This window comes from Poromitra crassiceps (genome assembly GCF_964638095.1).
Source record: "Poromitra crassiceps genome assembly, chromosome: 3".
In the NCBI taxonomy this organism is placed as follows: domain Eukaryota; kingdom Metazoa; phylum Chordata; class Actinopteri; order Beryciformes; family Melamphaidae; genus Poromitra; species Poromitra crassiceps.
In genome coordinates this window covers 13,824,688-13,842,425 of record NC_139625.1, presented here as the reverse complement: position 1 = coordinate 13,842,425, position 17,738 = coordinate 13,824,688, and positions in this window count along the sequence as shown.

The window sequence follows — 17,738 nt, the reverse complement described above, 5'->3', positions numbered from 1 at the left end:
TAGCTCATTTGCTACTTACCAATGATGATGTTGATTGGTAGAGTTCTTTCTCAGCACTATACACCCTTTCCACGGGGGCCATTTTGTGTCGAAAAGGCAGCATAAACACAGGTGCAAGCAAAACACTAATGAGGGTTTCCAACTTCCATGATTGGAATTTCCATGATTTCCATGATTGGAATTTGGAAACCCTCATTAGTGTTTTGCTTGCACCTGTGTTTACCCTGCCTTTTCGACACAAAATGGCCCCGTGAGAAGAGTCTATCCATGCTGTTCCTCATAGTAGTTCTGGAAAGTAGTTTGCAAATGATTGTAACAGTGACAGTATAATAGATTATTTTGCAAACAGTATATACCCGCTCCAGCCACCTTCCTCCCACCCCTCACCCCATTCCCCCCATCCCTTCTCAAGACAAAAAAAAACAGAAAAAAAAAAAAGTATACAGATGTGAACTTCTTTTTGGTAGCGGTAACATTGGCTCCTTCCATCGTGTTTACCGTTTCTTTCACACTAGGGGAACCCCCCTAGTAACCACGGTAACCCAAATGTAGCATCACAACCTAAGAACTGTGGGAAATCCCCTCGGGCAAACTCTGCAGAGCTGCGGATTTACGGAAAGTCTGCATTTTACATGTTGATTAATGTGCAAAAAAAAAAAGAATGGACCGTATCTGAGATATATATAAAAAAAGGCCAATAGACCCTTTTCACGGGGGCCATTTTGTGTCGAAAAGGCAGGATAAACACCGGTGCAAGCAAAACACTAATGAGGGTGTCCAACTTCCAATCATGGAAGATGGAAACCCTCCCCCCTCCCCTCCCCTCTCCTGCTCTCTCCTCTTCCCCCCTTCCCTACCTCCTATTCACCTTATGTAGCCACGCCCATTTGACCTGGTTGTGTGGTCGTTCGACGACTTCCGGCAAAAAAAAGAAAGAAAAGAAAATGGCTGGCTGCTCCAATATAATCTAACTCTGAATTAACTAATAGTTTAGCCAATTGTATGTAACATACCAAATAAAAGCAAATGGCAATGTCTAAGAATGCAACGCCATGTAACTGGCTCGTTAATTCTCGCATTCCAGGGAATTACGTTAACGTCTGCGGGTCTTATAGACGTAAGTGGCTCGAGCTGCGCTCAGAGGACAGAAAACCTTCTGAAGCTTTCTTTGTTGGAGTCCAGGTATGTTTTACAAGAAAGTGCTCGTCATTGTCGACGATAACGCTATCCGACCTGGCTAACAGTGGATACTCCGCTTGCTTGCTGTGTACCGAGCTCAAAGTAGTAGGCTACGTTCTTTGTTTTACACCCTCCGCTGTCCACTACAAAAACAACTCTCTTCTTCATGACGTTCTTTCATATTTGGCGCCGTGACCGCCGGAAGTGTTAATAGGACCCGGAAGAATTTGGCCCACTGTAAGGTCTGAACATAAGGTGAATACTCTCCAACATTTCCCATTCCCTCCCCACCCCATCACTCTCTCACATGCCCCCTGCTCTCCTCCCTTCTCCTGCTCTCTCCTCTGCTCTATCCTATATTTCTATATTTTCTATATTTCTCTATCAATTGTTCAATGTGTTATCTTTATTCTGTAATTTGCTACTGTTGTGTCAGCTAGAATTAGCTAGACATATTCTCTGTGAAGCCCTCTGGGCTAGGGCTATACAAATAAACTTGACTTGACTTGACTTGACTTGACTTGCTTGCACCTGTGTTTACCCTGCCTTTTCGACACCAAATGGCCCCCGTGAGAAGGGTCTATATCGGCCCCGGGTAGCGGTATGGACAAACTGGTGTATGGGTGTAAAACCCTACACACACGTTAATGAGTCAATTACCCCGTCATAGTGTGTTGTTTTTATTTGTGAAAGAGTAAGCCGAGCGCTCTGCAGGGAGCTAACAGGGATCTCTTCGCTCGTCCTGCATGGTGTGGGTGGAGCACCAGCTCCTGCCAGATCTGGACAAACTGACTTCAGTAAACGCTCTCTTTTTAGCACATATACCTCACGGATGTATTTACCAAACACATTGGAAAACGAAACGCGCTTTAGAGACGCGGGTTTTCGGGACCGCGGGGCCATTAATCCAAGGGGGGTATACGGGGGAGGTGAGGGGGGTAGGGGTGGGGGGGAGATGCAGTCAATTGGGCCAAACATGGAGAATGCTATTGGCTTCTCAGGACACCTCATTACCTCCAGCTCCATCAGATAGAGAAGAGGTGTAATGGGCAGGAATGAACCTGACTCTGTCTCTAAATCACAGAGGTAAAAACTCTCTGCTTGCAAAGCCCCATTAGGCCAGAGAGACACAGTGCCATAAAACCCCAGAGAGAGAGAGAGAGAGAGAGAGAGAGAGAGAGAGAACGTACATGTGCATTTGTGTGAATGCATATAGAGGCTGGACTGGGGCAAAAAATTGGCCCTGGCATTTTTGGCCCAGATGGCCCACCACAATCAGTGGTCATCAGACACCACCCATCAGCACACCATCCTTGCGGTCCCCTTAATTAACATGCATACTACTGTAGCTACTATTCCCCGAAATAATATCAGTAAGTTAATGTTAGCTCTTACTAACTCCTTGTATCAAGAGCTTTGTCAGAGCTAAAAGATACTTAAAGTGGCACTTACCACCCCCCCCCCTTCCCCCCCGCCCAGATTTCTGGCAAAACTGTATTCTACTTGATTGAAAATTCTGCGGGCAAGATGGCCGCCTATAGTCCCTTAACACTTTGAGTGCCACGGCCCTTGGGCAAAAGGTGCTGTACTGTGCCACATAGGCCGCAATGCATTTTAAAACAGTCATATAATTTCTTTAATAATTACTATGTAAACACTGAACACGCACAAATAACGATGAGACTCTCTTCTATCACCTGCAAAAAAAAGTTTATTGATCCCATTTTCCGTTCTTTAGTTATGAGCCGGAGAAGATAGCTTGATTTGACCAAAAACAGCCCTTTTTTTCTACGAGCTGAGATAATGACCCTTTTGTGAAAGGAAGCATTTCAAGCACATCATTGACTCATTGCTAATATTTTCTGATGTAATGCTGCAGCTGCCTGGGTCTGTTGTATGCTGTAGTGTCCTGCGCGCGCACACACACACAGACACGCACGCACACGTGCACACGCACACACACACACACACACACACACACACACACACACAGACACACACACACACACATGGAAGGAACCCATACAGAGGAGGCGCTCCAGTGATTCTCAACCCTTTTCATATCAAGGACCCTTAAAGGGATAGTTCACATTTTTTAAAGTCTAGCTCATTTGCTACTTACCAATGATGATGTTGATTGGTAGAGTTCTTTCTCAGCACTATACACCCTTTCCACGGGGGCCATTTTGTGTCGAAAAGGCAGCATAAACACAGGTGCAAGCAAAACACTAATGAGGGTTTCCAACTTCCATGATTGGAATTTCCATGATTTCCATGATTGGAATTTGGAAACCCTCATTAGTGTTTTGCTTGCACCTGTGTTTACCCTGCCTTTTCGACACAAAATGGCCCCGTGAGAAGAGTCTATCCATGCTGTTCCTCATAGTAGTTCTGGAAAGTAGTTTGCAAATGATTGTAACAGTGACAGTATAATAGATTATTTTGCAAACAGTATATACCCGCTCCAGCCACCTTCCTCCCACCCCTCACCCCATTCCCCCCATCCCTTCTCAAGACAAAAAAAAACAGAAAAAAAAAAAAGTATACAGATGTGAACTTCTTTTTGGTAGCGGTAACATTGGCTCCTTCCATCGTGTTTACCGTTTCTTTCACACTAGGGGAACCCCCCTAGTAACCACGGTAACCCAAATGTAGCATCACAACCTAAGAACTGTGGGAAATCCCCTCGGGCAAACTCTGCAGAGCTGCGGATTTACGGAAAGTCTGCATTTTACATGTTGATTAATGTGCAAAAAAAAAAAGAATGGACCGTATCTGAGATATATATAAAAAAAGGCCAATAGACCCTTTTCACGGGGGCCATTTTGTGTCGAAAAGGCAGGATAAACACCGGTGCAAGCAAAACACTAATGAGGGTGTCCAACTTCCAATCATGGAAGATGGAAACCCTCCCCCCTCCCCTCCCCTCTCCTGCTCTCTCCTCTTCCCCCCTTCCCTACCTCCTATTCACCTTATGTAGCCACGCCCATTTGACCTGGTTGTGTGGTCGTTCGACGACTTCCGGCAAAAAAAAGAAAGAAAAGAAAATGGCTGGCTGCTCCAATATAATCTAACTCTGAATTAACTAATAGTTTAGCCAATTGTATGTAACATACCAAATAAAAGCAAATGGCAATGTCTAAGAATGCAACGCCATGTAACTGGCTCGTTAATTCTCGCATTCCAGGGAATTACGTTAACGTCTGCGGGTCTTATAGACGTAAGTGGCTCGAGCTGCGCTCAGAGGACAGAAAACCTTCTGAAGCTTTCTTTGTTGGAGTCCAGGTATGTTTTACAAGAAAGTGCTCGTCATTGTCGACGATAACGCTATCCGACCTGGCTAACAGTGGATACTCCGCTTGCTTGCTGTGTACCGAGCTCAAAGTAGTAGGCTACGTTCTTTGTTTTACACCCTCCGCTGTCCACTACAAAAACAACTCTCTTCTTCATGACGTTCTTTCATATTTGGCGCCGTGACCGCCGGAAGTGTTAATAGGACCCGGAAGAATTTGGCCCACTGTAAGGTCTGAACATAAGGTGAATACTCTCCAACATTTCCCATTCCCTCCCCACCCCATCACTCTCTCACATGCCCCCTGCTCTCCTCCCTTCTCCTGCTCTCTCCTCTGCTCTATCCTATATTTCTATATTTTCTATATTTCTCTATCAATTGTTCAATGTGTTATCTTTATTCTGTAATTTGCTACTGTTGTGTCAGCTAGAATTAGCTAGACATATTCTCTGTGAAGCCCTCTGGGCTAGGGCTATACAAATAAACTTGACTTGACTTGACTTGACTTGACTTGCTTGCACCTGTGTTTACCCTGCCTTTTCGACACCAAATGGCCCCCGTGAGAAGGGTCTATATCGGCCCCGGGTAGCGGTATGGACAAACTGGTGTATGGGTGTAAAACCCTACACACACGTTAATGAGTCAATTACCCCGTCATAGTGTGTTGTTTTTATTTGTGAAAGAGTAAGCCGAGCGCTCTGCAGGGAGCTAACAGGGATCTCTTCGCTCGTCCTGCATGGTGTGGGTGGAGCACCAGCTCCTGCCAGATCTGGACAAACTGACTTCAGTAAACGCTCTCTTTTTAGCACATATACCTCACGGATGTATTTACCAAACACATTGGAAAACGAAACGCGCTTTAGAGACGCGGGTTTTCGGGACCGCGGGGCCATTAATCCAAGGGGGGTATACGGGGGAGGTGAGGGGGGTAGGGGTGGGGGGGAGATGCAGTCAATTGGGCCAAACATGGAGAATGCTATTGGCTTCTCAGGACACCTCATTACCTCCAGCTCCATCAGATAGAGAAGAGGTGTAATGGGCAGGAATGAACCTGACTCTGTCTCTAAATCACAGAGGTAAAAACTCTCTGCTTGCAAAGCCCCATTAGGCCAGAGAGACACAGTGCCATAAAACCCCAGAGAGAGAGAGAGAGAGAGAGAGAGAGAGAGAGAGAACGTACATGTGCATTTGTGTGAATGCATATAGAGGCTGGACTGGGGCAAAAAATTGGCCCTGGCATTTTTGGCCCAGATGGCCCACCACAATCAGTGGTCATCAGACACCACCCATCAGCACACCATCCTTGCGGTCCCCTTAATTAACATGCATACTACTGTAGCTACTATTCCCCGAAATAATATCAGTAAGTTAATGTTAGCTCTTACTAACTCCTTGTATCAAGAGCTTTGTCAGAGCTAAAAGATACTTAAAGTGGCACTTACCACCCCCCCCCCTTCCCCCCCGCCCAGATTTCTGGCAAAACTGTATTCTACTTGATTGAAAATTCTGCGGGCAAGATGGCCGCCTATAGTCCCTTAACACTTTGAGTGCCACGGCCCTTGGGCAAAAGGTGCTGTACTGTGCCACATAGGCCGCAATGCATTTTAAAACAGTCATATAATTTCTTTAATAATTACTATGTAAACACTGAACACGCACAAATAACGATGAGACTCTCTTCTATCACCTGCAAAAAAAAGTTTATTGATCCCATTTTCCGTTCTTTAGTTATGAGCCGGAGAAGATAGCTTGATTTGACCAAAAACAGCCCTTTTTTTCTACGAGCTGAGATAATGACCCTTTTGTGAAAGGAAGCATTTCAAGCACATCATTGACTCATTGCTAATATTTTCTGATGTAATGCTGCAGCTGCCTGGGTCTGTTGTATGCTGTAGTGTCCTGCGTGCCCCACCTCCCCCCCTCCTCCTCCCCCCCCCCCCCCCCCCCCCCCCCGTTGTGGGAGGAGTATCTCTCTGCTCTGCTCGGCTCTGCTGTGAGTGCGTTTGCTCTGCGTGTGCTCAGCACTGAAAAGTCCGCTAGATCCAGCTTTTTTACAGCCGCGTGTATGTCACCAGCTTCCAGTTGAGAACTCCACGGCTGATCATGCGAATGGGCTGTTGCAGCGGACATGGAGGTGCTCAATTGTGACAGCAGATTGGCTGCTGCAGGGGCACAGCTATGTTATGCTTCAATGAAGCAGCTGCATACGGACGGATGCGATGCGATTTCCTTTTCCTCAACGACTTCTTCTGTGTGTTTTACTCCACATTCTCTCATCTGGAGTGCGCTGTCGCCACCTAAGGGTTCTGTAAAATAGGTTAGACACATTCAATAGCTCTCATATTGTAAGAGGCAATGTAAGAGGCATAGATCGACACCCCCCCGTCAAAAAAACAATTTCGAGTTATTGACGCCATTTGGCGTCGCTGGCAGCCTACGGTAAATTTCTAATGACGCCATATGGCGTCGCTGGCACTCAATGTGTTAATAGCGCATAAACTAACTAATAACTTGGCCAATAAGTATGTAACATACAAAATAAAACAAACAGTAATGTCTTCATTTGATGTAGAATGCAGAGGACATGTAACTGGTTCGTTAAACTCGCATTCCAGGAATATTGTATTTACCGCACTGCCCCTAAAGTTAACGTAACTGGCGCGTGCCTCAGCAAGCCTGGTTGTCCCGGAACCCACTCGATTTGCGCCAGAACACACTCGATTTGGGGCCGGAACATGCCAGGATTGGCCAACGCCAACTCCAGTGCCCAAAACTGTCAAATCAAATCATCAACAGATACGCTATGGCCCACCTCCCAATCCCCCCCCTTTTTTTTTTAAATTACAGGCAGTATTTGCAGGGTATCAGAGATAGAGTACGTTATAAATATAGCCACGTTATGAACAACTAACTAACGCTGGTGGTCTGTATAAACAATGTTACTCGAAATGGTTAAAAGTTATATCAATTTGGTCATTCAGTGGCGTTTTGCTGCCATGTAACATAACTAACTAGCCGCTAACATTAGCCACAGTAGCCAATTACCCACCATGCCTTGCGCTCTTAAAGGGCTCGTGCTAAAACGGGTCAATTGGAGTGAATGGAGATGTTGCAACTCGCCTATTATGGCTCTGGTGTGAACTACAGTAATGATCACATGAGAAAAAACTTTTTTCACATGAGTGAGTACAGTGAGGCATTTTGGAGGGCAAAAAAAAGCAGGTTTTTAACCCATAGAGGGCACTTATGCTGTTGAAAATTATGCAGTTTGTAGAATATTATCAGTTTGGTCTTCACACACCACCCAAAAGCCACAAAAGCTGAAAAAAGTGTTTTGGGGGTTAGTCCTGTAGCCTGTACTACGAAGCTAGTTTAATGCCTTATCCGAGTAAGTTTGAGTTTAAACCTGGTTTAGCCGTACTACAAAGCAAGTTAACTTTCAATCACCATGGCAACTGACGCTGCAAAGCTAACCTGGTCGCGACCAGGTTAGCTTCAGAGGATAAGATCAAAATCCATGACAGACCCATATAATCGGCTCTCTGGAGTCACTCACCGTTCATATAAGATCGCCATATGAAAAATAGATTGCAGTCAACTGAGAATATAACAAGAAAAACATTTGTGGCTCTGTAGGCTACATAATTAAATTAAGCCTACTTACCACTTTATGTCTTAACAGCTCAACGATGCGTGGAGAAATATGATCACTATTAATCACCGCGGCGCATATCATGAATGGACCCTCAAATGGAGTGAGGGTGATATTCTCCTACATGCCAGAAAATCCGCATCGTCTCAATTCAGTTCAGCAGTTTTCTCTTTTATAGTAGGCTATTAGGCTTTATACTAGGCTATTTTATATATGAATTATTCGATCAGTGCAACCACACACATGAGTGATAGAGATCATTATTCATTGAGCATGCGTTTCTAAATCTATGGTCTAAATAGGCTTACAGATTGTGGAAATGTATAGACTGAGATTACATTTGTTGCTGCTGTATCAATGTATGCAGCTGTATCAGACAGAAATCGCTGATCGAAGTAAATCAAATGACTGATGTGAATACAAGCTGCTGCTTTAGACAGCCCTTCAGCAGACTATCCAACGCGGATTTTCATTCTGACATTAAATCGCGGATACATTAAATATCCGCTAAAACTCTGATCATGCACTGCGCTTTCATGGAACGAGGAAATGGGTGTGGAAATGGGTGTGGGCGTGGATCAACTCAGCTGTTCATAATGTGATTGGCTAGTGCACCTCTTTCGCGTGGACGCGCGCCTGTGCACGAGCGAAAAACGTGCGCGTGCACAGGCAGATCCCAGGTCCACTTACCTAGTAAAAAACCAGCGTCGTAGTATCAGTTAACTAGATAGCTTTGATCCTGTTCAGTCAAACCAGATCAAAGGGACTTATCGCGGATCTGTTAAACTAGTTTCGTAGTACAGGGCTCTGCTTTAAGATGTACAAAAAAAGGTGAACAAAGTTTGTTTACATTTACAAGTCTGAGTGCAGTGTTTTTGTTTTTTCTATTCTTTTCCAAGTCTCTTGCTCGATTGAATATTCATGTTCATGGTTCTCCATGAAAATGTGTGAAAATGTGTGCATTATTAGGGCAGTATGCCCTTTGAATGACACTGTTGATGTTTATTATTTAGTTTATCTAACTTTATTTTTATTTTATTTTAACACAATCTTGTGGTTTTAATGTGAACATTGTTCACTGTTTTGTTGTGTGCAGTGTATTGTTTTGTATTTTCTGTATGTTGCAGGGACCCCAGAAGAATAGTCTGAGTAGTCAGACTAATGGGGATCCATAATAAACAAACAAACAAACAAACAAACAAACAAACAAACAAGGGCCATAAAAAAAGTTGCTCAATGTAGCTTTAACAGTACATAATTATGCTTATACATTCAGGTCCAGAATTGTGGGAATTCCCTGAGAAAGATGGGCAAAAAGCTGTTCAATTTAAACAAGACCATACTGGTAAGCAAATTCAATTTGATTAAAGTTTTATTCAAAGTTTATTCAATTAAAGCATGGAGTTGTTCCATCTCATTTCATTTGATACTAACTATTCAGTTCATACAGATGTCAAGTAACGTATGCAAATTGCAAATTTGGCTTTTTAATTTGTCCAACAATGGACTAAGCATTTATATTAAAGCTTTTTTAAATCTTTGAAGAGTGCCTTGGTTCAGCTTTTTTGATAGCGTATGCAAATATTGATGGTCAATATTTCAACAGCTTACACTGTTAATGTATCCCCTTTTTGTTTTATATGAATGTTTAGAGACGAGTGATTGGCCGTGTCGACAGGAAGCTTTTTTTTCCCCTTTCAGGTCAGAGTGTTTTGGAAATCATGTCCAGAGTGCTTTCAACACGCACAGACACACAGCGCACATGGAACACTTATGTGTTGCTCTCGATAAAAGTGACATCGATGAGACCAGCGCTGCGCAGCGAGGTGCCACCGAGAGGTGCCACCGAGAGCGCTAAACGCCAGGCGCAGTGCTGGACTGAAGACACTTATCATCTCCCGCCTGGACTACTGCAACGTGCTCCTGGCCGGCCTACCTGCCGTCGACATCCGACCGCTTCAGCTCATTCAGAACGCTGCAGCCCGTCTGGTATTCAACCAACCCAAATTCTCTCATGTCACTCCCCTCTTCCGGGACCTTCACCGGCTTCCCATCTCGGCACGCATCAAATTCAAGACACTGGTACTGGCCTACAGGGCAGTACACCAGACAGCTCCTCTGTACCTGCAATCTATGGTCAGGTTCCAAACCTCTCACCTCTCCCTTCGCTCCTCCACTAGTGCAGGTCGCCTCCCCCTCCTTCGCTACGGGGGCTAAAAAGTCGCTCATCCCGATCACGACTCTTCTCGTCCCTGGCACCTCAATTGGCTTCCACCTCCAGTCAGGACGGCTGAATCACTGCCGATCTTTCGGAAAAGACTAAAGACACAGCTTTTCATGCTCCATCTGGGCCCTTCTTGAAATGGAGTTATTGAAGATAACTGAGGTTCAGGAACATGAGACCACACCATTGTCACTCATCACCATGTAAATGTAATCACCTGTACCTCCTCCAATCCATTCACCTGGGCTCAATCAACCCAATCTACTGTAGCCTATATATAACGCCACAATCCCACCAAACCCTGTTTGCACCAGATGTAACAATACATCAGACGTAACAAACCTGATCGCTAAGAGAAAACAGATAACATTCAAAACGAAACGACAAATCAGATCCACAGCCACCAAAGGCAGAATTAGCTAGCAAAGAAAAGAGAAAGAAGAAAGTAAAGAAAAAAGCTCACCATGGCAGAAGAGCAGGGCGAAGGGGAGTTTTTCCTCCTGGCGTCCGACGAGGACCTCTTCGGCAGCCCCATCACGGAGACGGAGTCTCAGATGTCCCGCGCATCTCTGGCGCCGGGGCAGATTCCAAGAGAGAAAAGCCCCTCCGCTTCCACCAGCTCCGCGAGGTCTCCCACTCCAACATCACGGGAGTCCCGGGGCCGAAACCGGGTGGTCAGGCGGGCAGCGCCCTACAGACGAGTGCGGGCACGGTCACCCCCGTCTTCTCCACCAACACGCCGGGGTCCGAAGATGAGAGGCGGCCGCCACGAGAGGCGTAGCGCCGGCCCACCACCCGACCGCGGCGCGCCAGCTGGCCCTTCTTCTCAAGCTGGCCACCGCTCAGGAGGCACGACCGCCAGCCTACCACCACGGCTCGGCCGCCGATCAGCGACCTTCCCCGCTGGCCCGTCACACCAACCCCGACACCACTCCGCTGGCCCGTCCCAGCCTCAACAACACCACTCCGCTGGCCCGTCCCAGCCTCGACAACACCACTCCGCTGGCCCGTCCCAGCCCCAACAACACCACTCCGCTGGCCCGTCCCCCCGGCCCCAACAACACCACTCCGCCGGCCCGTCCCCCCGGCCCCAACAACACCACTCCGCTGGCCCGCCACACCAGCCTCGACACCACCGCTCCGCTGGCCCGTCCCCCCAGCCTCAACACAGCTCCGCCGGCGCCTCGCCACAGAGCTTTTCTCCCCGCCAACAAACCATCTCAAGCTGGACAGTCGTACGCCTCCAACAGGCACTCCGAGACAGAGGGATCCCATACGTCCGGTCTGACAACAAGGCAACCCTCTACCGGCGTTGGACTTCCGGGTTGGTGCCACCGGCAAACATTCCGACACCCTACCAACGTTCCCACCTTCCCAGTGACGTCACCGCCCACCACACTGCTGCAGCTTCAGGCCAGGTCGTATCAGCACCCATTCCCACAGCAAATCCCTCTGCCAATACAGCCAACATCTTAATAAACTTTCTGTCTTCCCTGAATTCTCAACAGGTTGAAGACACACTAGCAACCCGGGCACATGCATCCCTTCGTCCCCCCCTCCTCTCTCATCCTCTTCCTTCCGCCCATGACACCGGAGCCCTGCTAGCTCCGCCTGCCATCGCGGCTCTGTACCCCCCCACCCCCCTCAGCATTCGCCCCCCCCACCCGGCCACCACGGCCCACAACATCATCATCAGCTCAATTCCTCCTGTTCTTACCCCTCTCGACACCCTCCCTCCCCCTCCCCCAACCTCCCCCCCCCCTCCCCCAACCCTCCCCCATCACCCCAATGCATATCAGGTTCTGTCAGCTTTGCTCTCCACCTTCCCACAGTTAGAGCAATCACTAGTCACCCAAGCACGCACGTCCCTTCGTCCCCCCCTCCCCTCCCATCCTCTTCCTTCTGCCCACGGCTCCGGAGCCCCGCTAGCTCCGCCCGCCACAGCGGCGTTACACCAACGGCCCCCACCCGCAGCGTCCGCTTCCGTTGCCACAGCCACCACGGCCCCCAACATCATCATCAGCTCATTTCCTCCTGTTCTTACCCCTTTCGACACCCTCCTCCCCCCTCCCCCAACCCTCCCCCCCCCCCTCCCCCCAACCCTCCCCCATCACCCCATTGTATTTAATAACATGTCTGTCCTTCCTTCCCTCCTCGCACCCGTCCATCCGTCCGCTGGACCCGCCCAAGCCACACCCTACACCCTAGCCACCGCCATTCCGGCCGTTCAGCCCCAGCAGGCAACGCCTTCCCCGGTCTCCTCCGCACTCAGGCAACAAATTCTGTCAGGTACATATACCGACCTCGCCACACTCCTCCAACCCTCCACCGCAGAAGCCACCCACCCTCGGGAACTGTTCACGGCATTCGGCCTTTCACAGCTCAAACCTCCCAGGCCTTCCCGTTCCAGGGAGCTAAACTCCATTGAGTTCGCTTACTCTTTCTCCCTGTTCAGAGACACCATATGCGCAGTGTACCCCGAGCGCAGGGCCGAACTAGACGCCTACCTTTCCACCATCTTGGATTTGGCCTTGCGTTTCGGGGGAACAGCATTTTACACCTACCACATACTATTCGCTTCCCAGGCAGCAGGCCGGCTGCAACAGTTCAATCAGGGAACATACTGGGGCACACTCGATGCAGAGCTGTACTGCAGGGTGTTTGCGGCACGCAGTGCCATTAACTGCACTCTGTGCGGGGCACCCTCCCACCCAGCCACCATCTGCGTCGTCGCCACCACACTACCTCGTCCCACGGCCCCTCCCGCTCCCACCCCCTCAGTCTTCTCACGGCTCAGCAACGCCCCTCCTCCCTCCATCACTCCCAAACCACTCATGCAGGGCCAAGGCCCGACTTCACGGGGGGGATCGGACAAACAGGGGCGGCCCATTTTGTATCAAGGGGGCCGCATGATATGCAACAACTTCAACAGCCAAGGTTGCTACATAGCAGGGTGCCGCTTCCTGCATACATGTTCATACTGCGGCGGCGCCCACTCAAGACCGACCTGCCCTCACAGTCCAACCACACATACAGCATGACTAGGCCACCACCTCAGCACCCCGGTCAACATCACAGCACTCACACACGCCTTAAGGAACCATCCCGACCCACAGTTCGTTCACTTCCTCACCCATGGTTTCACTTTTGGTTTTCATCCGGGCATCATGGCATCTCCCACCACATCATTCACCTGCCACAACCTCCAGTCGGCCCTCACCGAGCCAGACACAGTAGACAGGCTCTTGGCCAAGGAGGTGGCCGACAAATTTATGATTGGCCCATTCCCAGCCCCTCCCTTCATCTCATACCGCATCAGCCCCATAGGAATAGCAACACGGAAATACTCTGGAAAAAAGCGCCTCATCATCGACCTCTCCTCCCCCCACAACTCATCCACTCCTAGCATCAACAGCCTCATTCCCAGCCCGGACTTCTCCATGAATTACCACACAATCAACCACGCCATCAAACTCATCCGCCTCGCCGGCCGTGGTGCCTGGCTGGCGAAGGCCGACATAACCAGCGCTTTCAAGGTGCTGCCCATCAAGCCAGAATTCTGGAGATTTTTCGGAGTGTTGTGGAAGGGGTCTTATTATTTTGCCGTCCGCCTCACTTTCGGTTGCAAAAGCAGCCCAAAAATATTTGACACTCTCTCCGAGGCACTATGCTGGATCTTGACCAACGAACACCACATCCCATACATCGTCCACCTCCTAGATGACTTTCTCACAGTCTCACCACCATCAGCTCCCCCTGCACAAGACCTCTCCACCCTCAAGTCCGTCTTCCTCCAGCTCGGGGTTCCGCTGGCCCCGGAGAAGACGGAAGGACCCTGCACGTCCCTCGAGTTTCTCGGAATCACCTTGAATTCAGTCACCTTCCAAGCCTCCCTTCCGACCGAGAAACTCCACCGCATTTCCCTCTACATTTCCAACCACCTCCTCGCCTGCCGTTGCACTAAGCGTCAGCTCCTGTCCTTGCTCGGGCACCTCAACTACGCCATCCGCATTATCCCCCAAGGCCGCTCATTCATCTCCCACCTGCTGTCTCTTGCCACCACCATTCCATCCCTCCACAACTACATCACCCTAGACGACGGGTGTAGGCTGGAGCTCACTTTGTGGCGGGACTTTCTCGAGTCGTGGAACGGCATCTCGTTCTTTTACGAGGACGCTATAACCAAGCCAGACGACATTCAGCTGTTCACAGACGCCGCAGCCTCCGCCGGCTTCGGCGGATACTACAACGGTCGCTGGTTCGCCTCCGGTTGGCCACCGGAGGTGTCCCTCCTCACACCATCCTCCGCACTCCTGGAACTGTACCCCATCATTATTGCAGCAATCTTATGGGGGCACGAATGGTCAACAAAGGTCATACTCATTCACACAGACAACCTCAGCACAGTCGACATCATCAACAAAGGACGCTCACAATCACTGGACATAATGAAATTCATCCGCAGACTCACCCTGGTTTCTGCACAACACCAATTCATCATCCGTGCCGCCCACATTCCCGGTCACTGTAATTCCATCGCTGACTCCCTCTCCCGTTTCTCATTCCAGAAATTCAGATCCTTGGCACCCGACTCAGACCTTCACCCGACACCGATCCCTCCGTTTTCGACCACCATCTTCCCCTGAATCCTCCGCTCCTCCACCTGGTGGCCTCCACGCAACAATTCATACTGAACAGCCTAGCCCCCAAAACCCTGTCCTCATACTACTCTGGCTGGTGCTCCTTCAAAGCATTCCATAACGCCCATCACCTCCCCTTCCCGTCCGTCAATACCATCTCCGTCACCAGCTTCATCACTTACGCTCACACAGTTCTCAGGATCAGAACGTCCACCATCCAAGTTTACCTCAGCGGCATAAACTTTTTCATCAAACTACTCACCGGAGCACCTGCAGCCTCCATCTCTCACCCCCACGTCACCATGCTCATCAAAGGCCTCCGAAAGGCCGAGCCTCGACTTCCTCCCAAACGCCTTCCCCTGACGACCAACCTCCTCACCAGGTGTATCCTCACTCTCCGTGCAGGGTACTCGACTCCCGCCATCGACTCCACCCTTGAAGCGATGTTTCTCCTGGCCTTCTTCGGCTTCCTCCGCTGCTCAGAGTTTACCACCAACTCCTCCAAGTACAACCCCCTACAGCACGCCAGTCTGTCCGACATCACCGTCCACTCACCCGACACACTGAGGTACAACCTGAAAAGAAGCAAGACCGACCAAGTCGGCCTCTCTCACCCAGTGTTTCTGTTCCGCCTTAATTCATTCCTCAGTCCCTACGAACCAATCATCAACTACATCAACGGAAGATTGGCAAAACACTCCTCTCCCCACGATCCTCTGTTCACGACCGAATCAGGCCGAGTCGCCACACGGTTCTGGTTCCACCATCACCTCCGTCACGTCCTGCTCAAATCAGGAATCTCTCCAGATCTGTTTTCCGGCCATTCATTCCGAATCGGCGCAGCAACAACAGCATCCAGACAAGGCCTCCCGGACCACACCGTCAGAATCCTGGGCCGCTGGTCTTCCCAAGCCTACCACACATACATCCACAACAACCTCGAAGACGTCCGAAGAGCCCATGCGCACATGGCCATCTGAAGTACTTTTGGGGGCCGATGGAGCCGGGACTCCATCCCTGTGAAGCCGCGCTCCAAACGTAAGAGGCGCTTCACCGGAGACGTTACCCCCACCCTGAGTCTCGACCCCCCGGGTTCCTGACTAGTCGAACATCATCAACATCATCCGCACCCCGACCCCATTACGACTTGCACCCAAACACTCAAACTACAATAAATTAATTCTGTTTCGAACGATGGTGTGGTCTGTGTTAGTGAAATGGAGTTATTGAAGATAACTGAGGTTCAGGAACATGAGACCACACCATTGTCACTCATCACCATGTAAATGTAATCACCTGTACCTCCTCCAATCCATTCACCTGGGCTCAATCAACCCAATCTACTGTAGCCTATATATAACGCCACAATCCCACCAAACCCTGTTTGCACCAGATGTAACAACCCTCCCGCCCAACCCTAATTTAATTCATTACGGGCAGCACGTGCAGAGTTGCATGTTCTCCTCGTGCTGCGTGGGTTTTCCCCGGGTACTCCGGTTTCCTCCCACAACAATTCTAAAACATGTTAGCTAGGGCCACCGTTGGCATCTGCATAACCTTGAATCTCTATCCTCTGCCCACAGGAACCACGGGGGGGCCGATGGAGCCGGGACTCCATCCCTGTGAAGCCGCGCTCCAAACGTAAGAGGCGCTTCACCGGAGACGTTACCCCCACCCTGAGTCTCGACCCCCCGGGTTCCTGACTAGTCGAACATCATCAACATCATCCGCACCCCGACCCCATTACGACTTGCACCCAAACACTCAAACTACAATAAATTAATTCTGTTTCGAACGATGGTGTGGTCTGTGTTAGTGAACTAACTAACTAAATCTTATCTTGCATTAAATACCAAGAAAACAGTGGCTATGGTTTTCTCGAAAAAACCCATCTTAAACCCACATCTTAACATCCTTGTGGGAGGGGTGGAGATAGAAACTGTGGATGAGTTTAAGTATCTAGGGCTCACTTTGGACTCCACACTCTCTTTCAAGAGTCACATAAAAAAGGTATCGAACACTCTAAAATTCAATCTCTGCAATTTTAGGCAGATTAGAGCATCTCTGACTGACAGTGCGGCCCTAACCTTTCTTCATTCAATGATTTTTGCACATATAGACTACTGCCTCACGAGCTGGTCCTTCACAGGAGTAACCACCTTGAAGTCCATCGAGTCTCTATATAAAAAGGCCCTGAAAATCTTAGATAAGAAACCTATATCTTACCATCATTGCAATATACTTCTAAAGTACAAGCTCCTCAGCTTCGACAATTATAAAAAATTTAAAATTGCCTGTATGATTTATAAAATTCTTCATGGGCTAGCACCACCTCCTTTAGAATGCTTTGTCAAACGGAGAGCTACCCAGAACATCATGCGAAGCTCGTCGAGAGGCGACTGTGAACTACCTCTGAGACGGTCCTCTATCGGACAAAATGTTTTGTCCTATAGGGGAAGCAAACTATGGAATAGCCTACCAATCTCAGTCAGAGAGAGTAGCAGTTTTCATACCTTCAAGGGCCTGTTAAAATCATGGCTCAGAACAAATCAAATCTGCGACCACATTTAAACCCTTCTGTTTCCTGTTTTTGTTTCATTTGTGTTGCATTGAAGGTCTGTGTGTGCCCACTTGATTTGCAAAGTTGAATGCCCCCTTCGTGTATATGTATGTCTCCTCTCCTTTTTACCCTATGTCACTTACATTGCTGTATGTGTATGTATGCTCTATGTATGCACTAATTTTTCTATT